Source organism: Phyllopteryx taeniolatus, chromosome 5 (genome assembly GCF_024500385.1).
Source record: "Phyllopteryx taeniolatus isolate TA_2022b chromosome 5, UOR_Ptae_1.2, whole genome shotgun sequence".
NCBI classification, from domain to species: Eukaryota; Metazoa; Chordata; class Actinopteri; order Syngnathiformes; family Syngnathidae; genus Phyllopteryx; species Phyllopteryx taeniolatus.
The window spans coordinates 2,120,056-2,147,223 of record NC_084506.1 but is presented as its reverse complement, the minus strand read 5'-3'; the positions used below and the strand labels follow the sequence as shown (position 1 = coordinate 2,147,223).

The following is a 27,168-nucleotide window of genomic DNA, read 5'->3' as shown; positions in this document are numbered from 1 at the left end:
TGAGATCCAACAAGACCAGAATTGACACTTTTCCTGAGTCAGTATTCAACCTTATATCATTTAGCACTTTGATAAGAGCAGATTTTATACTGTGATGAGTTCGAAAACCTGATTGAAATTTGTAAAAAAGTCCATTTTATGTTCAAGAAATTGCTGAGTTGATTACAAAAACTTTCTCAACAATCTTGGCCATGAAAGGGAGATTTGAGATGGGTCTATAGCTTGCTAACTTGGCGTCCAGGATTCTATTTTTTTAGAAGAGGCTTAATGGCAGCGACTTTAAGAGCTGTAGGAATCTCGCCTGAATGAAGTGAGCAATTGATTATTTGCTGCAAATCAGCTCGCACAGACTTCGCAATAGCTAGTCAGATGGTATCGAGAACAGACAGCTCGTTGATGGTTTCAGCTGCTGAACCATTTTCTCTACAGTTCTATGGTCAACTGTATCAAATTCTGACATGGTAATTTAGTTTTTCCTGGGTGGCTTCAGATGTAGTATCATTTTATAATTTTGCTGATTTGTGCTGATATTTAACCTGATGGATTGTATTTTTTCACTAAAATAACAAGCAAATTCATTGCATTTATCTACTGTTCGGAGTTCTGGAGCTATCTGATTCGGGGGGGTGGAGCTTGTCAACCACAGCAAACAGAGTGCGAGTATTGTTGATGTTCTTATTGATGATTTCATAAAAGTGTAGCCCTGACGTAACTCTTGGTTAAAATTACAAAGACTTTCTGTAGAGGTAATAGTAAATTTTTTAGTTTGGTTTTTCTCCACTTAACGTTCTGCTTTTTACTTTGATTTAGATGTCGTTACCATCATTGTGCTCCATTGTGCAACTGTGCTGTTCTAGGTCGCCTCAAGATTGTCTAAGTTTTAATAGGAGCGACAGCATTCCGGACATTTGACATTTTCCAGGTGAAATTATCCAAAAGTTCATCACAGCTATGGTCTCCATAAACTTTGTGACGGTACTCTCATTCATTTACCTTTTCTTAATAGACATAGAGGTTGTCTGGACTTTTGGAATAATCTGTAATTTAAAAAATACACAAAAATGGTCAGAAATGGCCATATCCTTAGTGTCAACTGATAGAATTTCAACATCCTTAGAGATGACCAGGTCCAAGATGTGACCTTGAGTGTGGGTTAGACTTTTAATGTTGAGAGAGAGCAAATGTGTCTAGTATAGCAGAGAGTTCTTTAGATTTATTTTTCCATGTTATTGTTAACAGGAATCTTAAAGTCTCCCGTTATGACAACATAGTTGTAGTCAGTACAAATAACTGACACCAGTTCTGAAAAATCCTTCATACATTTTCTCTTTTATCTTGGAGGTCTATAAATTATTAAAACAATAACCTTTGGGTCACCTTTAACTAAAAAAGAGATATTCAAAGGAGCAAAAATCACCCAGTATATTTTCTTTACACTGAAATAATGAATTAAAAAAACAACACAATACCACTGCCTTTTTTCCCTATTCGAAACTTGTTCACTAAATAAAAATTTGCTGGTGTTGCCTCATTTAAAATGATATTATCTCTTAACCACGTTTCATTTCGTAGCAAAATGTCCAGATCATAGGTTGTAATAATGTCATTAATCAATGTTGATTTATTACCCAGTGACCTGATATTGAAGAGAGCTAGTCTCGCAGTGATAACTGGACACAGTGGTTTGATAGACTCAGATTTTATCCTCACTAAGTTTGTAGTTGTACTTTTTTGTGCCATATTTCTTTGACCAACTTTCTGTCCCTTGTAATTTTAAAAGGCCTGATCTCCATAGGGGTCTGACTTATTCTGGAAAAGAACCCGCAGATATCAGTCAGATTTGCAGATAAGACAGTAGCCCAAATAACATGAAACACTTCAGGGAAGATGCATTTTTCGGGGTGTATACATAATTTGATGGCTAACTGCATGATGCAGTAATAATAAAAATGGGCTAAACTATTAATACTAAGTAACTCGCAATTCCGGCAAATAGCCATCGATGGCGCTTGTTAGTTATATAGTAGGAGGGCCGACTCATTGTGTTCTGTGGTGATATATTGGGTAAAACGGACTGTCAGGACTGAACGTGTACAAAAAACAGTTTACAGTTGTCACTTAAAGCGGCGTTGACAAAGTCTGTTAGTTTTAGAATTGGCCACTGTTATTTACTGGCACTGTGGCGCAATACAGGCAGAGAATGGAACAGACGTATTTCCGGGTCACAGTATGACTGCATCCAACCATAAGACGTGCCTCCCATCCCTACGGGGCGACCATGTTGAATGTGGCACATTTCCAGGCTGTGCATTGACGTGGTGGCCATGGTGATGATGGTTCTATCTATTGTTTATTGTTCCATAGAGCGCTGCGCAGAGAGAGCGGGATGGGTGGCGGTGTTAGCTTGAAAAGGAATACAAATCAGCAGTCTCTGAAATATGGAACATGCTTTTTTGGGTACTGGAACAGTTTTTGGGGAGGGGGGGTTCATCAAGCTGTTCACCTATGGCAACAGATTTGGAACGAGGAAGCACACTAATTCCTCATGGCTCATGAAAGTGACTTGCTTCGACAACAGCTGATTGTCACCACCAAGCACACCAGTGTGGTAAGTTTGGGTAAAATGTAAAACTTTTCAAACATTTCAAGAGGTTTTATATTTATTAACAATAACTTTGTACTGCACTGGGCGTTTTAGGCCACTAAAAAAAGTGCAAAAAATTTTGTACTATACAGTAATATGGGTGCATATGGCAAACAAAAAAGTGATTCAATATAACGGACAATCAGGTGCAAAAAAGTGCTTCAATATAACCAACAATCAGTTTTAACGGACGACCCCCGCCCCTATTAGTCTGTTATATCGAGGTTCCACTGTATGTATGCATGTACGTACAGCGGCTGAAGTACTTAACAAGTCACCATTTTCATATTTCCAAAGGTGGTATTGACATGAAATTTTCACCAGATGTTGGGAACAACACAAGTAATCCATACATACAAAGAAAGTAGAATATATAAGATGAGAAATCAAGTTTATGTGTTTATGTGTATTAATGCCAAATGACAGGGAAAATGTATTGAACACATAAAGAAAGGGAGGTGCAAAAGGGCACGGAAAGCCAAGACAACACCTAAAATATATCAATAATCAAACAGCAATCCAGACCCTTGTCAGTGCAAATGAATATCAGCTGGTTCAGTCCTAATAGATGGCCTACAAAAAGGTCTCATTCCCAAGGTGAGTCAAGACACTTCTCATGATGGGTAAGAGCAAAGAGCTGTCTCAAGACCATCGCAAAGTAATTGTTGCAAAACATCAGAATCAGAATCATCTTTATTTGCCAAGTATGTCCAAAACACACAAGGAATTTGTCTCCGGTAGTTGGAGCCGCTCTAGTACAACAGACAGTCAATTTACAGAACACTTTGGAGACATAAAGACATTGACAAAAATCAACAACAAACAACAATTGTGCAAAAAGATGCAGAGTCCTCCGTTCGAATGGCTAATATCGCAATAGTCCGGTGCAATGACCATTGTGCAAAGGGCACTGAGACTTCAAGGAGTGTATGCGGTTTAAAGTGACAAGTACTGCGATAATCTGGGACAATGGTTGTGCAAATGTTACAGATACTCCTCAATCAGTGTGCAAATGGAGCAGATGCTACTCTGGCATGAGTGGCCACTATATGCAAATAGTGCAGCACGGCGAGACAACTACAGTGAGTGCACGAGTAATACATAATACAGAAATGTGACAACGAACTCAAGTCAAAAAATTGCCAGCTTGTTGTAATGGAATTGTAAGTTAGCTGTTCAAGAAGTTGATTGCAAGAGGGAAGAAGCTGTTGGAATGTCTACTAGTTCTAGTTTGCATTGATCGGTAGCGCCTACCTGAGGGAAGGAGCTGGAAGAGCTGGTGACCAGGGTGGGGAGGGTCCGAGAGGATTTTGCACGCCCTTGTCTTAGTTCTGGCAGCGTGCAAGTCCTCAAGGGTGGGTAGGGGGGTACCGACAATCCTTTCAGCAGTTTTGATTGTCCGTTGCAGTCGGAGTTTGTCCTTTTTTGTAGCAGCACCAACCCAGACTGTGATGGAAGAACACAGAACTGATTCGATGACCGCTGTGTAGAACTGTCTCAGCCGCTCCGGTGGCAGGCCATGCTTTCTCAGAAGCCGCAGGAAGTACATCCTCTGCTGGGCCTTTTTGAGGACGGAGTTGATGTTGGTCGCCCACTTCAGGTCCTGGGAGATTGTAATTGTAAAGGAACTTGAAGGTCTCGACGGTTGACACAAGGCAGCTGGACAGCGTGAGGGGCAGCTGTGGCGAAGGATGCCTCCTGAAGTCCACGATCATCTCTACAGTCTTGAGCGTGTTCAGCTCCAGGTTGTGTCAGCCGCACCACAGCTCCAGCCGCTCCGCTTCCTGTCGATATGCAGACTCGTCACCGTCCTTGATGAGGCCGATGACAGTGGTGTCATCTGCAAACTTCAGGAGTTTGACAGTCGGGTTCGCTGAGGTACAGTCGTTCGTGTAGAGAGAGAAGAGCAGCGGAGAGAGGACACAACCTTGGGGCGCCCCAGTGCTGATGCTGCGTGTGGATGAGGTGGCCTCCCCCAGCCTGACCTGCTGTGTCCTGCCCGTCAGGAAGCTGTAAATCCACTGGCAGATGGCAGGTGAGACGCTGAGCTGGAGAAGCTTGGATGAAAGGAGTTCAGGGATGATGGTGTTGAACGCTGAGCTGAAGTCCACGAACAGGATCCTCGCGTAGGTCCCTGCACTGTCGAGGTGTTCTAGGATGAAGTGCAGTCCCATGTTGACTGCATCATCCGCAGATCTGTTCGCTTGGTAGGCAAACTGCAGGGGGTCCAGCAGGGGGCCTGTGACACTCTTGAGGTGGTCCAGCACGAGGCGTTCAAAGGACTTCATGACCACAGATGTCAAAGCGACAGGCCTGTAGTCATTCAGACCCGAGATTGCAGGTTTCTTGGGGACTGGGATGATGGTGGAGCGTTTGAAGCAGGATGGAACTGCGCACATTTCCAGTGATCTGTTGAAGATCTGAGTGAAGACTGGCGCGAGCTGGTCCACGCAGACTTTGAGGCAGGATGGGGACACGTGGTCCAGGCCTGCCGCTTTGTTAATCTTTTGTTGTTTGAAGATGCGTCTCACATCCTGTTCATGGATGGTTAACGCAGAAGTCAGAGGTGTGATTGTGGTCACGGCTGCGGCCGGGTTGGTGTGTGGTGTGAAACTGTCCTTTTCAAATCTGCAGTAGAAGGTATTCAAGTCGTTGGCTAGTGTGCTATTGTTCTCAGCTTGGGGGGATCGTCGCTTGTAATTAGTCAGCGACTGGAATGCATGCCAGACTGATTTAGAGTCGTTTGCGCTAAACTGTTTTTCCAACTTTGCTGTACAGATCCTCTTTGCAATGTTAATTTCTTTGGTCAGCTGGTTTCTAGCTCGACAGGGCCCTGTCCCCGCTCTGATATGCGTCCTCCTTAGCTTGGCGAAGCTGCTTAAGTTTAGCAGTGAACCACGGCTTATTGTTGTTGAATGTGCGAAATGATTTTGTTGGAACACAGACCTCTTCACAGAAACTGATATAGGATGTGACAGTGTCCGTATATCCATCCAGGCTGCCAGCTGAATTTTCAAAGACACTCCAGTCTGTGCAGTCTAAGCAGCTTTGAAGTTCCATCTTGGCTTCATTTGTCCACTTTTTGACTGTTTTCACTGTAGGCTTCGCACATTTAAGTTCTTGCCTGTACGTCGGTATTAAGTGAATTAAGCAGTGATCAGACGAGCCCAAGGCTGCACGAGGTATAGCACGGTATGCGTTTTTTACCGTGGTGTAGCAGTGGTCTAAAGTATTATTTTCCCTGGTAGGACAGTCGATGTGCTGCTTGTATTTAGGGAGTTCGTGGTTGAGTTTAGCTTTGTTAAAGTCCCCGAGAATAATGAGGGGTGAGTCGGGGTGTTTTTTTTCAATTTCGTTGACTTGATCGGCGAGCGTTAGCAATGCGGCGTTCGTGTTAGCTTGAGGCGGAATATAGACGCCAGCGAGAATGAATGATGCAAACTCACGTGGGGAGTAGAATGGTTTACAGTTTAAGAATAGCGACGCCAAATGCGAGCTGCAGTGTGTGCTGAGCACCGTGACGTCCGTACACCATTTTTCGTTGATATAGAGGCATATCCCGCCGCCCTTTGTTTTCCCCGATGATTCCATGTCGCGGTCCGCTCGATGAATGTGGAAACCGGGAAGCATAACGGTGCCATCGGGTACAGCGTCGCCGAGCCAGGTCTCCGTGAAGCACATGGCCGCGGAACGTCCGAAGTCTTTAACAGAAGATGAAGCTCGTCCATTTTGTTGGGTAGGGAGCGTACATTCGCGAGGTGGATCGACGGGAACGCCAATCTGTGTCCTCTCTTGCGGAGTTTCACCTGAATGCCGGGTCGCTTCCCTCTGTGGCGCCGCTTCCGTCTCCATGCGCCGAAAACCGCGGACGCCGCTCCGGTGAGTAACTCGGGGAAAAAACTGAGCTGATATTCGAAAGTTGGTGACAGAAAGTCCGGAGTAGACTCCTTGATGGTTAGCAGGTCTCCCCTTGTGTAAGTGAGTCGTGTAAGGTCTCCAAAGACGGACGAAAAACACAAAAAACACAAAAACAAAGACTAGAGAGCGCGTTACCGAGGCGACCACACTGGTAGGCGCCATCATTATTGCATTATTGCATAACAATGGCATTGGTTACAGGAGCATATCTAAGCTTCTGAATGTTCCAGTGAGCATGTTTGGGGTCATAATACGTAAGTGGAAAGCCAGTCATACCACCATAAAGTTACCTTCATCAGGTGCTCCTCGCAAGATTTCTGACAGAGGAGTACAACGGAAGAGTTGTCCAAGAGCCAAGGACCACCTCTAGAGAGCTTCAAAAAGACCGGTGCGCCTTATGTATGTGTTAAATACAGAAATAGACCCCGTAACTGAGACTGCACCTTTTAATACGGTGTGCCTTATGGTTGTGAAAATAGGGTATGTTAATTCACTAAAATGTGTTTTTTAATTGCGACTTGTTGCATAGGATTTTTATACAATACTTTATATGAAATGTGACCACAAATTGTTAGTTTTCTATACCATCATGCATTACAGCAGACTGTGATGGATGTATACTGTATGTCATGCATGCGCCCAATCCATCACAAATTTGCGTCAGTAAAAATGCTGCTGTTGTCATCAGTATTAAACTGCCAGTATTTGTTGAGCTGGTCATCAAGCAGGTTACTCTGAAGGGTGCTGTCACTTGGGCTATATCTGGATATGCTGTCACTTGTTTCAGAGAGCAAGAGGTGGGTGGGAAATAAACTGTTCAGCCTAGCTTGGTGGTGGTGGTGCTGTGTGTGTGTGTGTGTGTGTGTGTGTGTGTGTGTGTGTGTGTGTGTGTGTGTGTGCGTGTGTGCGTGTGTGTCAGTATGTGTATGATTTGAGACCACTTGAGAATATCATGTATTGCAAACATAATGGGTTTGTGGGAAAGTGTACTGAATATCTGAAGGTAGTTAGCTGAAGTTATGACATTTGAACATTCACGCATACTCTGCCATACACAAACATAAAATCACGCAATTCTTTAGGGGTGCTTGTGACAGGCAGAGTCTTGCATATGATTCTAATTGGCTCCAGGAAGGAGACAAGTGAGCAAATCAAGTGAGGATGAAAACTGTCAGCCAGGATAAACTGTGTGGTTTTAAAGACATACCAGTTACAGAACCAGGTCAACAACAAATGCATTGGCATATCAGTGTTGGGGAGTAACTCATTTCATGTAACGATATTATGTAATTTAATTACAAAATGTATGTAATTGTAATCCATTACATAACTGGGAGAAACAGTGGAATTAAATTACTTTTGTTTTTGGAAATTGCCATCAATTTTAGTTACATTTGAAAAATAGCTGCGAAAGCTCTGCTTTTGTTTTCATATCACTTCCTCCTTCTAAAACCGACGGTTGTAATTGTCTCTCTCTGGTCATGTGCCATTCTACTGTAGTTTCAAACATGACATTTTTATAATTTCATATAATATGACCTCAAAGCGCCACCTTGTGATGCAGTCTTAATTTTTATGACATTTTGAAAAGGTCAGACTTATAGTTACACTTTTGAATACATAAAATAAAAGTGACTTTTGAACAGTTTCATCTTTATTTTGTTTTACTTTTTTATGGAACATTCACTTACCTGGGTTGTCATATGAAGCGATATTGTCAAAATTGTGCACATTTGCCATCAGGTCACCATGGTATGGTATGGTGTTTTTCCATATCCTGTACACATATAATGCAACAAACAAATTTTTTATTATGCATTTTCATGTTTTGTTTTCAGTTTATTGTTTGTGTAAAGAAGAGATATGTGGTTAATTGCAAAATAATGATGTACGGTTTTAGTCCATTTTATTAGAGGAAACATTCAAGGGTCCTGTTGACACATTCATTCAAAAGTAAGAAAGTGATCAAAATGTAACCAAATGAAATTACCGTATTTTCACGACCATAAGGCGCACTTTGTCTTAAATTTTCTCCAAAATGGACGGGACCGTCGTGCCTTATGTGTGCACTGAGTTCCAACATCTATAAATGTTGTGTGATGAGCGCTCCGCTCGACTTTTTTTTTGTTTGTTTTTTGTTGTTGTTGTTTTTTTACCATTTCCTGGCAACACGCAGCTTACACAGAGGAAAAGCGGACGGGGCTGAGGACGGGAAGGACGCTAAAGCCACGCGCCCAGTAGGGATATAGCGTATATATTTACCGCTTTACTGACTGGGAGCATTTCCGGGGTGTGCATTGTGCAAAACAACATCGGTTTGGCTAAGGACCCCCGAGCAGCCTCGAGAGAATTCAAGATCAACGAATCCATGGTTCGCAAGTGGAGGAAGCAGTAAAACGAGCTTCGCCAAGTCAAGAAGACAAAGCTGAGTTTTCGCGAAAAAAAAAGAAAAACAAAACGCGGAAAAAAGGCGAGGTGGCCCAAGTTGGAAGACCAACTCGAGCAATGGATTAATGAGCAAAGAATAACTCTGGGCTTGCCAACATTCCGGGAGGCTTGACGAACCGCTGGACATTCGTGTAAACAGGGCGTTCAAAGTGAAGTTGCGAGCGGCATGGAAACGATGGATGACAGATGGCGAACACAGCTTTACTAAGACTAGGAGGCAGCGCCGGGCGAATTACGCCACAATTTGTGAATGGATTGTGGATGCTGGGCTAACGTATCTGCTTGCACTGTTGTTCGAGCTTTCGCACGGCAACGAGACTGACTCGAACCTGCCGTGTTTGATTGAGAACTTGCCCAGCTGTTCATTTCGGATACAGAAGATGAGGACTTTGATGGATTTGTGGATGAGGATTGATCAAAAAATAACGTGAGTACATTGTTAAATACGTCAATAAAGTACAACCGAACTCACTTTTGCTCCCGGTGCCTTTTTAAAAACATTGTTTTAGTGTGCATGTATGCCACCGTATGTTTTAAGATAGCGTATGTTTTACCATGCCTGCGCCCAATAATACGGTGCGCCTTATGTATGTGTTAAATACAGAAATAGACCCCGTAACTGGGACTGCGTCTTTTAATACGGTGCACCCTATGGTCGTGAAAATACGGTAGTTATATTACTTTTGAGAAATGTATTGAAATAGTTACACTACTGTTACATTTTCACCAGAGTAACTTGTAATTGTAACCAAGTACATTTCGGAAGTAAACCTCCCAAAACAGGGCAAAAGCTTCTGTATGATTTTTATAAACTGTGTATATATATACATATATTTCATGCAAGTCTTTTAGGTGGTAGTTGTTTAAAAGAATTTGCATGATCTTTACAATTTGAGGTAGCTTGCCACTAATGACTCCAGTATGCTATGTCATCATCCCTATATGATGACGATACAAATGTTGACCCAGTGAAACAGATTAGACCAGTGGTTCGTAACCTTGTTGGAGGTACGGAGCCCCGCAAGTGTCATATGCGCATTCATAGAACCCGTCCTAATTGGAAAAATAAAACATGGTTTATTTCAAATTCAACAGAGCTACTCTGTATATTTTATTGTCTGTGTAGATTCTGAGTCATCCATGTCATGGTAATCCGCAAAGGTTGAATCATGGCAATTGTACTGTTCTTGTTTATTGTTTTTTCAACAAACACAAACAGTCTCGTTGCCATCTTTCTACCTTTGCGGATATATACAGTGGGTACGGAAAGTATTCAGACCCCTTTAAATTTTTCACTCTTTTTTTATATTGCAGCCATTTGCTAAAATAATTTCAGTTATTTTTTTCCACATTAATGTACACACAGCACTCCAAATTGACAGAAAAAAAAATAATTCTTGAAATCTTTGCAGATTTATTAAAAAAGAAAAACTGAACTATCACACAACCATAAGTATTCAGATCCTTTGGTCAGTATTTAGTAGAAGCACCCTTTTGAGCTAATACAGCCATGAGTCTTTTTTGGGAATGATGCAAGTTTTTCATACCTGGATTTGGGGATCATTTGCCATTCCTCCTTGCAGATCATCTCCAGTTCTGTCAGGTTGGATGTTGAACGTTGGTGGGCAGCCATTTTAGGTCTTTCCAGAGATGCTCAATTGGGTTTAAGTCAGGGCTCTGGCTGGGCCATTCAAAAACAGTCATGGAGTTGTTCTGAAGCCACTCTTTCGCTAGTTTAGCTGTGTGCTTAGCATCGTCTTATTGGAAGATGAACTGAGGTTCTGAGCACTCTGGAGAAGGTTTTTCGTCCAGGATATCCCTGTACTTGGCCGCATTCATCTTTCCTTCAATTGCAACCAGTCGTCCTGTCCCTGCAGCTGAAAAACACCCCCAGAGCGTGATGCTGCCACCACCATGCTTCACTGTTAGGACTGTATTGGACAGGTGATGAGCAGTGCCTGGTTTTCTCCGCACATGCCACTTAGAATTAAGGCCAACAATTTCTCCAACAATGTTGGTCTCATCAGACGAGATAATCTTATTTCTCACCATCTTGGAGTCCTTCAGGTGTTTTTTCGCAAACTCAATGCAGGCTTTCATGTGTCTTGCACTGAGGAGAGGCTTCCGTTCTGCCATAAAGCCCCGACTGGTGGAGGGCTGCAGTGATTGTTGACTTTCTAGAACTTTCTCCCATCTCCCGACTGCATCTCTGGAGCTCAGCCACAGTGTTCTTTGGGTTCTTATTTACCTCTCTCACCATGGCTCTTCTCTCCCGATTGCTCAGTTTGGCTGGACGGCCAGCTCGAGGAAGGGTTGTGGTCGTCCCTAACGGCTTCCATTTAAGGATTATGGCGGTCACTGTACTTTTAGGAACCTTAAGTGCAGCAGAAATTTTTTTTGTAACCTTGGCTAGATCTGAGCCTTGCCAAAATTCTGTCTCTGAGCTCTTCAGGCAGTTCCTTTGACCTCAAGATTCTCATTTTCTCTGACATGCACTGTGAGCTGAAAGGTCTTATATAGACAGGGGTGTGGCTTTCCTAATCAAGTCCAATCATTATAATCAAACACAGCTGGACTCCAATGAAGGTGTAGAACCATCTCAAGGATGATCAGAAGAAATCGACAGCTCCCGAGTTAAATATGAGTGTCACAGCAAAGGGTCTGAATACTTATGGCTGTGTGATATTTCAGTTTTTCTTTTTTAATAAATCTGCAAAAATTTCAACAATTCCATTTTTTTCTGTTGATATGGCTTGCTGTGTGTAGATTAATGAGGAAAAAATGAACTTAAATGATTTTAGCAAATGGCTGCAATATAACAAAGAGTAAAACATGTAACAGGGTCTGAATACATTCCGTACCCACTGTACTTGTGCACAAAATGAACCACGCATCAGTTGCACACAAAATCATTATGTTCAAAGAACAATACGAACAAAACAGTAAATTCACACACACACACACACACACAAAAATCATTCAATAAAATATTACCGTAAATTAATGTGCATTTTGCTGTTGCCTTTCTCCTTGGCAAGTACCACTCTCAAATCATTTTCATAACAAATTCCATTCTTTTCTTTGTGTTATTGCTACAATCCGTGAAAAGGGTTCATAGGTAAGAGTACTTTTTTTGGGCTCTTTTTTTCGTATTAATAGTACACGCATTGATGTTGACAAAAAAGTAAATCTCATGAAAATCAGTTGAGAAATGAGCAATTTATGATTTATTTTCAATAAACTTGCATTGCCCTTGATGGGAACGTTGCTCCCAACAACGTGACCGCTACAAAGGCACGTCATTTAGCCGGGCTGCTGCAGCGCGCTGGCGTATCTTGTATGTTTTCAATTCACGTCTAAGTATTGCTGTTTGCACTGTGACAGCATTCTGCCAACCCCTCTCTTATTGGTTGCGCCGTCTGATGCCACAGCGATGCTGCTCAACTTGTGTATCGCTGAAATATTGCTTTATATTATATTATGTTTTTGAAATATTGTGATATATATTGTATTATTTAAATATATATATATATGTCAACTCGAGGCAGCGCCGCAACGGCAAACGCCCACCTTGACACAACGTTGTGTTTTGAACGGCGTGCCTTTATGGACACACACACGCACGCACTATGTGTGTCTTGTCCACCATTGAAGCCCTGCGACTGCCTCACCGAACCCCCAGGGTTCAATCGAACCCAGGTTAGTAACCACTGGATTAGACATTTGGTTTAGTAATTGAAACAAGCTTTGACTTGGTGGGACCAGGTTTAGACATGGAGATGATTATGGAGAGGTGGAGGAACTATGGACATGGTAACAGAAGCAGGCAAAATTAACTCTTGAGTGCAAAGGAGGAGAGGAGTTCTTAGGCAGAAAGAGAAGATGAAAGCACGGAGCCTAGAACTGAATGTGGGGACTTTGAATGTTGAGACTTTGTCAAGAAAATCTCGGGAGTTGGTTGACATGATGATTAAGACAAAGGCAGCGCAGAGAACCATGTGGTGGAAGCTGAGTAAGGAAGAGTGTTGTGCAGCTTTTCGAGAAGAGGTGAGACAGGCTCTCGATGGACCGGGCTACTACAGCCAAGGTGATCAGAGAGACATGCAGGAGAGTACTTGGTGTATCTTCTGGTAGGAAAGGAGAGAAGAAGGAGACTTGATGGTGGAACCTTAATGAACAGGAAATCATACAAGGACAGAGGTTAGCTAAGAAGAAATGGGACAATGAGAGGACTGAGGAAAGGAGAAAGGAACACATGGAGATGCATAGGTAGAGGTGGCAAAGGTAAAAGAAGAGGCATATGATGACATGTATGCCAGGTTGGACACTAAAGAAAGAGAAAAATCGCTATACAGGTTGGCCAGACAGAGGGATAGAGGTGCAAAGGGTGTGCAGCAGGTTAGGGTGATCAAAGATAGAGATGGAAATGTGTTGACTGCTGCCAGTTGTGTGCTGGATTGAAAAAAATACTTTGAGGAGTTGATGAATGAGGACCAGAATTGAAGTGGGTAAGAAGATGCCAGAGGAATGGAGGAAAAGTGTGCTGTTTCCAATTTTTAAGAACAAGGGTGATGTGCAGAGCTGTGTGAAGTATAGAGTAATAATGTTGATGAGCCACACAATGAAGTTTTGTGAAAGAGTAGTGGAGACTCAGGAGAGAAGCAAGTATTGTGAGCAACAGTATGGTTTTATGCCTAGAAAGAGTACCACAGATGCATTATTTGCCTTGAGGGTGTGGATGGAGAAAAACCGAGAAGGTCAAAAGGAGCTACATTGTGTCTTTGTGGATCTAGAGAAAGCCTAGGACAGAGTGCCCAGAGAGGAACTGTGGTACTGCATGGGGTCTGGAGTGGCAGAGATGTATCTTAGAATTGTACAGGACATGTATGAGGGCAGCATAACAGTGGTGAGGTGTGCTGTAGGTGTGACAGAGGAGTTTATGGTGGAGGTGGGACTACATCAGGGATCAGCCCTGTGCCCCTTCCTGTATGCAGTGGTGATGGATAGGCTGACAGATGAGGTTAGACTTGAATCCCCATGGACCATGATGTTCGCAGATGACATTGTGATCTGCAGTGAAAGCAGGGAGCAGGTGGAGAAACAATTAGAAACGGGGAGGAAGACCGAATATATTGTGCATGAATGAGAGAGGTGGAGGGGGAAGAGTGAGGCTACAGGGAGAAGAGATAGCGAGGGTCGAAGAATTTAAATACTTGGGGTCAACAGTCCAGAGCAATGGTGAGTGTGGTAAGGAAGTGAAGAAAGAAGTCTAAACAGGTTGGAATGGTTGGAGGAAGGTGTCAGGTGTGTTGTAACAGAAGAGTCTCTGCTCGGATGAAGGGCAAAGTTTATAAGGCACTGGTGAGGTCAGCCATGATGTACAGATAGTAAAATTTCAGAAAAAGAAATCAATTAATTAGTGGTTTAAATTAAAATGGGGTCATGACTTTTTGACTGTCTCTCATATATGAAAATGAAACTGGTTAATTGGGCCCAATTTCATTTTCAAACATTTAAACTTTAGTATGTACTCACTTGTTGCCATTAGTTTAGACATAATTGGGTATGTGTTAAGTTACTCTAAAGTGACAAACTTACATATTTATAAGCTGTACACTGACTATTTTAAGGGCGGCAGGTTGGACGACTGGTGAGCACATCAGCCTCTAAGTTCTGAGGACCCCTGTACAAATCCGCCCACTCCTGTGTAGAGTTTGCATGTTCTTCATTGTCTGTGTGGGTTTTTGCCGGGTACTCCAATTTACTCCACCATCCCCAAAATATGCATGGTAGGTTAATTGAAGACCGTAAATTGCCCGTAGGTGTGAATGTGAGTGCGAATGGTTGTTTGTCTTTATGTTCCCTGCGATTGCCTGGCGAGCAGTTCAGGTTGCACCCCACCTTTCTCCCAAAGTCAGCTGGGATAGGCTCCAGCACACCTGTGACCCTAGTGAGGATAAACAGTGCAGAAAATGGATGGATGGATGGACTGACTACTTTACATTGTAGCAAAGTGTCATTTCCTCAGTATTGTCCAGTTAAAAGACATAATAAAATATATACAAAAATGTGAGGGCTTTCTTAATTTAGTGAGCTACCGTATATACAGGTATCTATACTATATGCCTTTGTTTTGCTATTCTGTGTGTTTGAAGGTACACACACCTAGACACAAATCAAGGTTACATTTACTGTATTTCAGTCAGTGGGAAAAAAAAAAGAAAAGAAAGCATCTGTTTTTTGCCCTCAACTTAACCTTTGGCATTTGGCAGATTATGTTCTGACAAGTCAAACCTAGCGATGGCCTTTCAGAGTGTTTCCCTATTAGATCTGCTTTTCATAACTGATAGTTTGTTGGGTTTACTTCAGCCCCCTATCTCAACTGACTGATATGTGAGGTGGCATTTACAGCATGACAGCTTCTTGACACATTTCCCCATCCCTCTTCATTCGGTACTCAGAAGCCAGTTATAGTTTGTGTCCGTCATCCCACTGTGTTCAGCACACCGAGGAAGGTCTGCGACAAGATAATTACCATGTGTCTCTAAGGGAGCAGCTCAAAGTTCCACCCGCAGTTGAACCATTATAGTATAATAAGGTTGTAGATCTGAATGGCTCTGCACCAAGAAGATATAGTGGATTAATTTTAACTGAACCTGTAGCTATAGAGCGGTAGGATAACAGATCACCATCCAATAATATACTGATCTACTGATGACACAAGATGGGAGCTGACCTTTACACATAAGCATCTACTATTCATTTTTACGATACCCGCTTATCTTGCTCAAGATTGCCGGGGGGAGCTGAATCCTAACGTAACTTTGGGAGAACATTAGTCAGTCAAATGGCAATTTTGAATAGAGGAATGAATAGGAATTGATTCCGCATTAGGTGCATTAAAGTCAGCTTTGTTAACAACTACACAACAAATGTTCTCTTCATTTGACAGAAAATAACTGAAAAAATATCAGTTGGTATAATCATTATAAAATGTCTCTGTAGTGTGTTACTGTGTAAATGCCTGTTACTGCTTATTTCCAAGCTGTTTTACCCGTCTTTCAGGGATCATAAACATGTAATTCCATGTTACCCAGACCAGAACACATCTGTCCAAACTGGGTGACAAATAATGTATATCTTCTGCAGCCCTTCTTGTTTCTCTTAAGCACCAGTCCACATCACGTTTTCCATGTACAACTGTGAAATGTGGCTGCAGTGTGTCCTCTCTCTTTTCCCGAGTGGTTATAAACAAAAACCCTTGCACGAAGTGACTTTATACTCGTGACAGGGCCGAGGGCATGGAATTCATGACTCTTCTTAACTGAGTGAACTCTTGTGTCAGCAAAATGTCAAAGCAATTACTGCAATTTACTCACACATTGTCTTCTCTCAATTTACTTCCACTGGATTCCACAATGTTACTTCACATATTTTCTGTAGACTTCATATGTCCCTGTAATTTTGTCTTTTTCTTCAGCATGCACATATTTTTTCATCACTTAACAGTTTTTAAAAAAAATTATTCACTTGGATGTGGCAGTTGGCCTTGACACGTAGAAGGCTTTCTTCCATTTTGAGGTAGAATCCAGTTCCTCTACATTCATAAGTATACCACTACATACACTGTAACCAGCAAATTTTTTAAATCTAACAAACCCACCAGTAATAGACAATTGTTTGACTAAAGATTTTCAAAAACAAAGAGGACAACAAATAAAACAATATGTACATCCATTACTGTACTGCTTATCCTGTTTAGACTCACAGGTAGCTGGAGCCTGTTCCAGCTGCAGGACTGTGAAAAGTCCACAGATTTGTCTCGTAGAGAAATCATCTATGTAAATCGTGTAAATTTGCCACAAAAAAATAAAATAAACATAGTACTCTGTTGACATTGACGGTCTGTAATCGTGACCATCATATTTATAGCACTGAAGACCCTATTACGGCAGGCAAGGTGCAAATCTTCCGCCATTTATATTGTATCGGTGCGATCTTTCTACACATTTAAATTCATTGTATGCTATCAAGTTTTTACATTAAAAAGTTTGCGGTATGTCGGTGTCACGGAGGGAGATAGTACAGAGGGAAGACGGCGAGACCGACATTGTAAAGAAGCTTGATAGGAAGGATAACGGGATCAAGAATCCGTGGAATTGGCGCTGGCTGGAATTAAAATTCGGAAATAAATACCTTCATGAAAATATCTTGTCATCAGGATGTGAGGTATGGATCTGGAGGGAGAACGCACTTGGTCGATCACGTCAACGGAAAGAAGCACACACAGCTGGTTAAAACGAAGCAGTCAAATTGTAGATTACCAAATAATAGATTTTGCTATCAAATTTCTATGAATTTGCTACGTACTTACTAACGTAGTTAAAGTTAGTTGTTTAACTTATATTGTTATATTGTTCATTTATGTAATGCATCATTGTGTACGCGCCCACGCGTAAAATTATTCCAGAGAAAAGTCCAGGCAGTGGCAGTTAGAATGAGATGGAGAGTTAACAGTACAGGGGGTCCTCAGTTTTTTATGGAGTTCCGTTCCTACAACACCAATGAAACACGATTTTGTTTTTAGGTCGCTCATAGTTTCTATCACTAACCTATGCTAACACAATCAGAGAGAGATAACTACAGAAAATATTTGTTGTAATCCATTGTAGGATACTAGTTAATGTTAGTTTTCCCATAGGAGTTAATGTAAATAACATAATCCTCTCCAGGGTATTACTAGCCAATTTTTAAAATGGCATTTGACATTATTAGCGGTCATAGTACTGTAAAATCTAGTTAATAGTAAAACAACAGGAAAACACTAATTTGATAACAACCAATGACGTGGATGTCAACATTGAAGTCTTACTACTTAGGCGAAAATACTTTGGTCACATAAAACACTTAGTTTTAGGCAGTGATTTCTAGATTGTGTTGGTGAGTATAGATATACAGTATAGTGTTGTTATTTAACAAAACATCAGCAGAATAATGTCAGATATTTTAATACTCTGTTTTAATCCAGTTTCTCACCCACCTACGCACAAATGTGTTAACATTCAATACCATAGGCAATCACATCACCTCAGGTTCCCGAAGCAAAGAATCAGCTATCGTAAGAGCACAAATCGTTTCTGCCGACCTACGCATTTGTTTCCGAAAAGCAGTGGCTCTAGACAGGAGTTCTGATCTATCTGTCATTTGTAGCCAACATCGTAACATTCATAACCTTGAATACATGTCAGTGCCTTTTATTTCCCAAGTGTTTTAACAATGAAGAAAGTTTTTATGGTTTACTGTACTTGAAAGTTTTCAGAGAGCCAGAGAGAGATAAGTCATAGGAAGAAGAAAAAAAACATACATCTAGGAGAGGACCTAGCCTTAACAAAAAAAGCGTGAGTGCATGATTCAATGGAATGTAATCACACAGTTTCTGTTTAAATTTACACTGCATTCAGAAGATTCCAATTATTTTTCAGATTTGAAATGTTTTCAGTTCATTTTACTAATCAATCTACTGTACATTCAGTAGATTATATAATATAATAAAGTAACAAAGAAACAAACAACAAACTAATTGGACATTGACACTCCAGTTGAATGTAACTCTGCTTGATTTTCTTGAAAGGAGTCCACTTGTGTTAGATTAAATTGCTATGACAAGATTTTTAAAGGCACACCGAGTCTATACGAGACCTTACTGTTTTGAACAAAAAGCAAACGAGGAGGCCCACATAACTGACTGAAGACCAAGAGACAGGACTGTGGCACGGCTTACTTCTAGGAAAGGGAACAAAAAATTGTCTTGACACCTGACCAAACTGAGCTACATAGTAAAGGGAGAAGAGTTTTGAAGCGATAAAGTTGATGGAATGAATGAAACCTGGTAGTGTTTCTGACTAAGAGGTTCTCGTTTGGAGATAAGAAAAAGTTCCAAAAGGACACAGCGGCCATCCACAGATCTGAACCAATGGCAGTTTCTCAGCAGTGCAAGCAGTAGATTAAAAATACAAAAAAAAAACAGCTTGAGCCTTCTATACAAACAAATACCGGTATTGCCTTGTCCAATTAAACCAATATTGAACTTTGTGGCCTAAAATTGAAATGAATGTGTACAGGACATCACGTAAAAATCATCACATACCCATACCATTTAAAGAGTGAAGCATGTCAGCAACATTATCAACCAATCCCTGTTTTCAGTTTTTTTTTTTTTTAATTCACAACAGGATTTAAAACTTTTTACCTTCGTGTTTCATTGACAATTGTCAACCTGGGGGTGGGCAATGTGTCCACTATGTATGTGTGCTTGATAGCAAAATTAGCAACAGTCACAAATCTAAATAGTGTAATTCATCAGTGCATTTTAAGTAGCAATATAAAATGCATTCCCTTCCAAAGGTATTGGTACAGTGAGGCCAATTGCTTTACTTGTGCTGTAGATTGAAAACAATTTTGACATAACCAAAGGAACAAGGATGATCCCCACATTACAGCTTTTATTTCCAGGTATTTACATCTGAATCTGATGTGCACCTTTTGTTTTAACTCACACATTTTCATGATTTTTGTTGCTACCGTATTTTCACAACCATAAGGCGCACTTAAAAGTCTTAAATTTTGGACGGCAGTTGCTCAGTCTGTAAGGTCTTGGGCTTGAGAGTCAGGGGTCATGGGTTCTGTCAAGGTGACCTTGAGCAAGGCATCGTCAACAGCACTTTTAAATGTATTTCTCAGAGACAGATGTCAGATTTCATCACATTGCCTGCCACCTTCACATGTAGTCGCAGTTTTTTTTTTTTTTTTCTGTGAAGTACAGTAAGTGTCAGTTCTGTTGTAGGTGGCTATGTTTGATTTTTCAATGTTGTATCCAAGTCACACATCTATACCACAGTCCAGATGCAACTGTAAAGTCACCAAGTTCATTTTCCTTTACGAGACAAAGTCAGGAAGATAGAGTGCCTTGTGCAGCTGCACAAAGAGTCTCCCATTATTCCATTCTAAAAAGATCAAGTAATCAGTGGGAAAGTGTGGGGCTAATGAGGGGATTTGGGAAGGAATAAGCCTGTCTTTGTTTTATAGCCTTTGTTCTGTTAACAGCAAGCATATTTCTAATCAGCTGTCATAATACAAAGGGCCTCAAGCAAATTAGATCTTAAGCCGATTTATGTTGTTTTTTGGAACAATATAAGATTCATCACTGTATTTTCCCTACAATTACGATATTCTGAACCTTTTCAGCATTATTCTTCCAATTTTCTTCAAGTGTCATTACGAGCATATCGCATTGTGCACAAATACATTTTTAACTACACAATATTTGGCCTCTGCAGAACTTCTAATCAGAGGTTTACCTATTTCAGGGTATAGATTTTATTTTTAAAGTAGTCGACAATGTTCAATAACATTCTAAATGTTTATTGTAACTGTGTTATGTACTTCTCTGTACTTCTCCATCAACACCCTCAAGGCAAATAATGCATCCGTGGTACTCTTTCTCGGCATGAAACCATACTGTTGCTCGCAAACACTCACTTCTGTCCTGAGTCTAGCCTCCACTACTGTTTCCCATAACTTCATTGTGTGGCTCATCAACTTTATTCCTTGATAGTTCCCACTGCTCTGCACATCACCCTTGTTCTGAAAAATGGGCACCAGCACACTTTTCCTCCATTACTCAGGCATCTTCTTATCCGCTAGAATTCTGTTGAACAAGCTGCTCAAAAACTCTATAGCGACCTCTCCTTGATGCTTCCCTACCTCAACAGGAATGTCATCAGGACCAACTGCCTTTCCATTTTTCATCCTCATTAATACCTGTCTAACTTCCCCCTTACTAATCATTGTCACTTCCTGGTCCACCACACTTGCCTCCTCTACTCCTCCTTCTCTCTCATTGTCCTCATTCATCAACTCCTCAAATTATTCTTTCCATCTATCAGCACACTACTGGCACCAGTCAAAACATTTCCATCTCTATCCTTAATCACCCTAACCTGCTGCACATGTTTTCAATCTCTATCCCTCTGTCAGGCCAACCTGAATAGATTTGGTTCACCTTCTTTAGTGTCCAACTTGGCATACATGTCATCATATGCCTCTTGTTTGGCCTTTGCCACCTCTACCCTACATCGCATCTCAATCAGAATCATCTTTATTTGCCAAGTATGTCCAAAAACACACAAGGAATTTTTATCCGGTAGTTGGAGCCGCTCTAGTACGACAACAGACAGTCAATTGACAAAGAACACTTTGGAGACATGAAGACATTGACAAAAAAACAGTCACTGAGCAGTAAAGGGTTGGTAGTTATCTGGTAATGCCGGTAATTTATTTATTTATTTATTTATTTTGACAATTGTGCAAAAAGATGCACAGTGCTCTAGCACTTAGAGCAGTTCGAATGACTAATATTGCAATAGTCCGGTGCAATGACCATTGTGCAAAGGGCGCCGAGACTTCAAGGAGTGTATGCGGTTTAAAGTGACGAGTAGTGCGATAATCTAGGACAATGTTGGTTGTGCAAATGTTGCAGATACTCCTCAATCAGTGTGCAAATGGAGCAGATGCTACTCTGGCATGAGTGGCCAGTATTGGTAAACAACAGATATGCAAATATCTGTATGATGTATTCTTTTCTCCTCTCCTCAGTCCTCTCAGTGTCCCACTTCTTCATAGCGAACCTCTTTCCTTGTATGATTTCTTGTACTTTGAGTTTGCACCACAAAGTCTCCTTCTCCCCTTTCCTACCAGAAGATACACCAAGTACTCTCCTGCATGTCTCTCTGATCATCTTGGCTGTAGTGGTCCAGTCTTCTGGGAGCTCCTCCTGTCCACCAAGAGCCTGTCTCAACTGTTCTCGAAAAACCCCACAACAAACTTCCTTTATCAGCTTCCACCACATAGTTCACTGCTCTGCCTTTGTCTTCTTAATCTTACTCCCCACCATCAGAGTCATTTTACACACCACCATCCTATGATGGCTAGCCACACTCTCCCCTAACACTACCTTACAGTCGGTAACCTACTTAAGATTATATCGTCTGCACAAGATGTAATCCACCTGCGTGCTTCTACCTACACTCTTGGAGGCCACGCTATGTTCCTGCCTCTTCTGGGAGAAAGTGTTCACTACAGCCCTTGCCATCCTTTTTGCAAAGTCTATCACCATCTGTCCCTCCAAGTTCCTTTCTTGAATGCCAAACTTACCCATCACTTCGTCATCACCCCTGTTTCTTTTACCAACATGTCCACATTACAATAGGCACCAATCACAACTGTCTCTGTCTGGGATGGTCAGAACGACTTCGTCTAGCTCCTTCCAGAATTTCTCTTTCACCTGTAGGTCACATCACATCTGTGGGGCATTGCCACTAATCGAATTATACATCACACCATCAATTTCAGCCTCATCACTCGATCTGACAGCCTTCTCAGCTCCAAGACATTATTAGCTAACTCTTCCTTTAAAATAACCCCTACTCATTTTCTTTTCCCATTTCCATCATGGTAAAATAATTTTAACCCTGCCCCTAAACTTCTAGCCTTACTGCCTTTCCACCTTGTCTCCTGACCACACAATATATCAACCTTTCTCCTAATCATCATGTCAACCAACTCCCGAGATTTTTCTGTCATCGTCCCCACATTCAGTTCTAGGCTCTGTGCTTTCCTCTTCTCTTTTTGCCGAAGAACCCGCTTTCCACCTCTTCTTCCTCTTCGACTTTGACCCACAGTAGCTGAATTTCCACCGGCGCCCTGCAGGTTGACGGCGCCGGTGGCGGACGTTGTTAACCCGGGCCACGACCGATCTGGTATGGAATTCTTTGTTTGGCAAAGTTTTAAGCCGGATGCCCATCCTGACACAACCCTCTGCATATATCCGGGCTTGGGACCGGCCTACAGTTTGCATTGGCTTGTGCCCCCCATAGGGCTGCATTCTCAGTATGAATGTATAAGTATTACTTATAATGTCTGGACATACTCTTGCTGAGACAACGGATGGTCGGGGACCCTCCCCCAGGGACCAGGGGATCAGTCAACTCCTGGACAGTCTGTGGTGTGATATGGCGGCTGTGAATTCAACAATACATGATGTCCCAGAAGTGCACCAATGGAATCAGGTCAGGGGAACAAGCGGGCCAGGCAATTGCCTGAATGCCTGTATCATCTAGAAACTGCTGACACACAACTTAGCCTAATGAGGCCGGGCTTTGTACCAGAAAGCACCTGCTCTCCTGGACACACACTATGTCCACATTTTTCCTAGTCATCATGTCCAACCAACTGCCAAGCTTTTCCTGTCATAGTCCCAACGTTCAAAGTCCCCATAAGGCCATTTCCCTCAAATGTTGTTCACAAATCTGTCTAAATCTGTGTTAGTGAGCATTTCTCCTTTGTCGAGATAATCCATCCCACCTCACAGGTGTGGCATATCAAGATGCTGATTAGACAGCATGATTATTGCACAGGTGTGCCTTAGGCTGACCACAAAACGCCACTCTGAAATGTGCAGTTTTGCTTTATTGTGGGCATCTGGGGGGTCAGAAAACCAGTCAGTATCTAGTGTGACCACCATTTGCCTCACGCAGTGCAACACATCTCCTTCGCATAGAGTTAATCAGGTTGTTGATTGTGGCCTGTGGAATGTTGGTCCACTCCTCTTCAATGGCTGTGCTAAGTTGCTGGATATTGGCAGGAACTGGAACACGCTGTCATATACGCCAATCCAGAGCATCCCAAACATGCTCAACGGGTGACATGTCCGGGGAGTATGCTGGCCATGCAAGAACTGGGATGTCTTCAGCTTCCAGGAATTGTCTACAGATCCTTACAACATGGGGCCGTGCATTATCATGCTACAACATGAGGTGTTGGATGCCAACATGGATGAATTGCACAACAATGGGCCTCAGGATCTTGTCACGGTATCTCTGTGCATTCAAAATGCCATCAATAAAATGCACCTGTTCGTTGCCCATAACATACGCCTGCCCATACCATAACCCCACCGCCACCATGTGCCACTCGATTCACAACGTTGACATCAGCAAATCGCTCACCCACACAACGCCACACACGGTGTCTGCCATCTGCCCTGAACAGTGAAAACCGGGATTCATCCGTGAAGAGAACACCTCTCCAACGTGCCAGATGCCATCGAATGTGAGCATTCGCCCACTAAAGTCGGTTACGACGACGAACTGCAGTCAGGTCGAGACCCCGATGAGGACGACGATCATGCAGATGAGCTTCCCTGAGACGCTTTCTGACAGTTTGTGCAGAAATTCTCTGGTTATGCAAACCGATTGTTGCAACAGCTGTCCGAAGTGGCTAGTCTCAAATGATCTTGGAGGTGAACATGCTGGATGTGGAGGTCCTGGGCTCGTGTGGTTACACGTGGTCTGCGGTTGTGAGGTTGGTTGGTTGTACTGCTAAATTGTCTGAAACGGCTGTGGAGACGGCTTATGGTAGAGAAATGAGCATTCAATTCACGGGCAACATCTCTGGTGGACATTCCTGCAGTCAGCATGCCAATTGCACGCTCCCTCAGAACTTGCGACATCTGTGGTATTGTGCTGTCTGATAAAACTGCACATTTCAGAGTGGCTTTTTATTGTGGCCAGCACACCTGTGCAATAATCATGCTGTCTAATCAGCATCTTGATATGCCACAGCTGTGAGGTGGGATGGATTATCTCGACAAAGGAGAAAACCTCGCTAAGAGACTTAGACTTTAGATTTGTGAACAATATTTGAGGGAAATGGCCTTTCAGAGCAAAGAGGTCAGAGCATATTACTCCAATTCTAAAGTCTCTACACTGGCTCCCATTCAGCTTTAGAATAGATTTTAAAGTTTTGCCACTGGTCTATAAATCACTAAATGGTTTAGGTCCTGAATACATGAAAGAAATGCTAATGGGATATATAAACCCAGTCAGGCTCTGAGATCGACAGACTCAGGTCAAATAATGGAGCACAGAGTCTAAAGCAAACATGGTGAAACAGCATTTAGCTATTATGCTGCACACAAATGGAATAAGTTGCCAACAGAAGTGACGTCAGCCCCAAGTGTGAATGTATTTAAAACTCTTCTTTTTTCTAATGCTTTTTAGAGCATTTCTACTTTTTAAATGATACTTCTTGCACTGTATCCTGTTTTAATTGTATTTTTACTATGTCTTTGTTTTAAATGTTTATAAGCTGTTTATTTTCTTTGTTTTTCAATACTTTTAATCATTTAAAGCACATTGAGTTACCTTGTGTATGAAATGCTCAATATATATAAATTTGCTTTGCTTTGTTCTTTTCAAAATAAATGTTCTGTCCTCCTTATTAATATGAACATCTACTGTTCTCATTATATGTCATTCAAATAATAACCATAAAAAAATTAAAAAAAGTATCAGGAATATTTGCAGGGCCTCGTTCCATAAAATGTGAGACTGGTTCTGCAGTGTTTTTCTGATACTAGTCGTTGATGAAAAGGATAATTCAAGCACCATTTTGGTTTTATTTTGTGTCATTTGTGTCTTAAAAGAAGACAACTTCAAATGTGGTCTTACCTTTCACCCACTAACCTTCTTCGTTGCATCCGTGATAATTATTATTTTTAGATGAGAATCTTAACATTTAAACAGCTTTTTGGGTCACAAGAAAGCGCATTTTTAATTGCAACAACAGATTGAAAACGGGGTAAGTCACGCCGCCGACGTGCATCACGCATCCCTTTTTGACATTCTTAATTATCAAGCAAGTGGAAAATAAAAGTTAAACAATGTTAAACATAAATGTAATAAACAGTTTTATTTTACTTTGAAGAGACTCGAGTCTTATTACTTTTGATGTTGACATCTATTTTATGTAGTTTAGTCATGCATCAAGATTCTAGGTTCTACACTAGGATAATTCCCCCTTTTCCCTTTCTGGTGTATATGATTTATTTTTCCAATTCTGAATTGTACAACCTCAGAGACATTAGAGGTTCCATTTTCTTTGCATGGCCCATTTCTTTTACAATGTAGAATTATTGGCCATTTGGCTTCTTGATTGAAAGAAGCTGATCTCTACCTGTTTGGTAAATGAGCAAAACAACAAATAGTTTATATTTAGAATTTTATGTATGTAAGTAGCTGTTGTTGTTTTGGTAGTAACATACTCAAGCGTGTATGATTTTTCTGAATTATTTTTTTTGTTATTGTGCCCCAAATTGCACTCAATCATGTAAATGAATAGCCAAAACAACACAGTATTATCAGTCTTCTGTGAAAACAAAAAAATATTGTGTACAGACAGTGAAAAACTCTACTTATTGTGATTTTAGCATCTTTGCAAGGGAACAGACCGTTTCTTCTGTTTCCATTCCAATCAAGTCATCGAAAGATTATTGATTCTGTTGTTAGCTCATTAAAGTAAGAGTTGAATTTACCGAAATGACAAAGCAAGTTTCAGGAGACCAGACCTAAAGCTTATTTGTGCAGGCCTACTGGGTGGCACAGTTACTGGAATAAACCCAAAAATGTATTTAAGTATGTGTTGCCTTTGACAGGACATGTGAAATACGCTCTATATACAAATATATTGGAACACCTGGTCATTACACACTATTGGGAAAATCAAATGACAGACATAGCTTTTTTGTTTTGGCTCACAAATTTGTTTTGCAAAAGAAACCATGCTTCTGATGCACACATGAGCCTTCATGCCATGGTGTGTCTTTGCCCCAACCTTCTATATTCATATGCATATCTCTCTGGATGTGCGCTTCTGTGTGTGCATTGGTGTGTTGTGGAGAGGATGGAGTGACGTAAGGTCAGAGAAGCCGCAGAGCCCCTAAGCTCGTCCAATGACAAGATGGATAGTGACTCTTAAACATGCTTAAACAGTTCAACCAGCTAATATCACACACTTTTGTTTTCAGTCTCATTGTACTGTATAATTCAGTTCTAATCACGCATCATTTAAATGATTATTCTTCTCCTACCACTTTTTGGCTCAATTGGAGACATGATTTTATCTCATCTGCTGTGGAGTTTGTCAGAACAGCAGATTATTTCTGCTTTCAGGGTGCTGTGTCTTGCACGGTGAAGTTCATCACTGGAATTATCGATAGATATTATAATGGAGCATATTCAACACAATCCAATTACAATAAC

General features: G+C 41.5%; 1 protein-coding gene across 2 annotated transcripts in view; it reads left to right on the top strand.

The window, feature by feature from the left end:
* spon1b (spondin 1b) overlaps positions 1 to 27,168 on the top strand; it is a 129,585-nt gene that overhangs the window by 79,884 nt on the left and 22,533 nt on the right. The window lies entirely within an intron of this gene.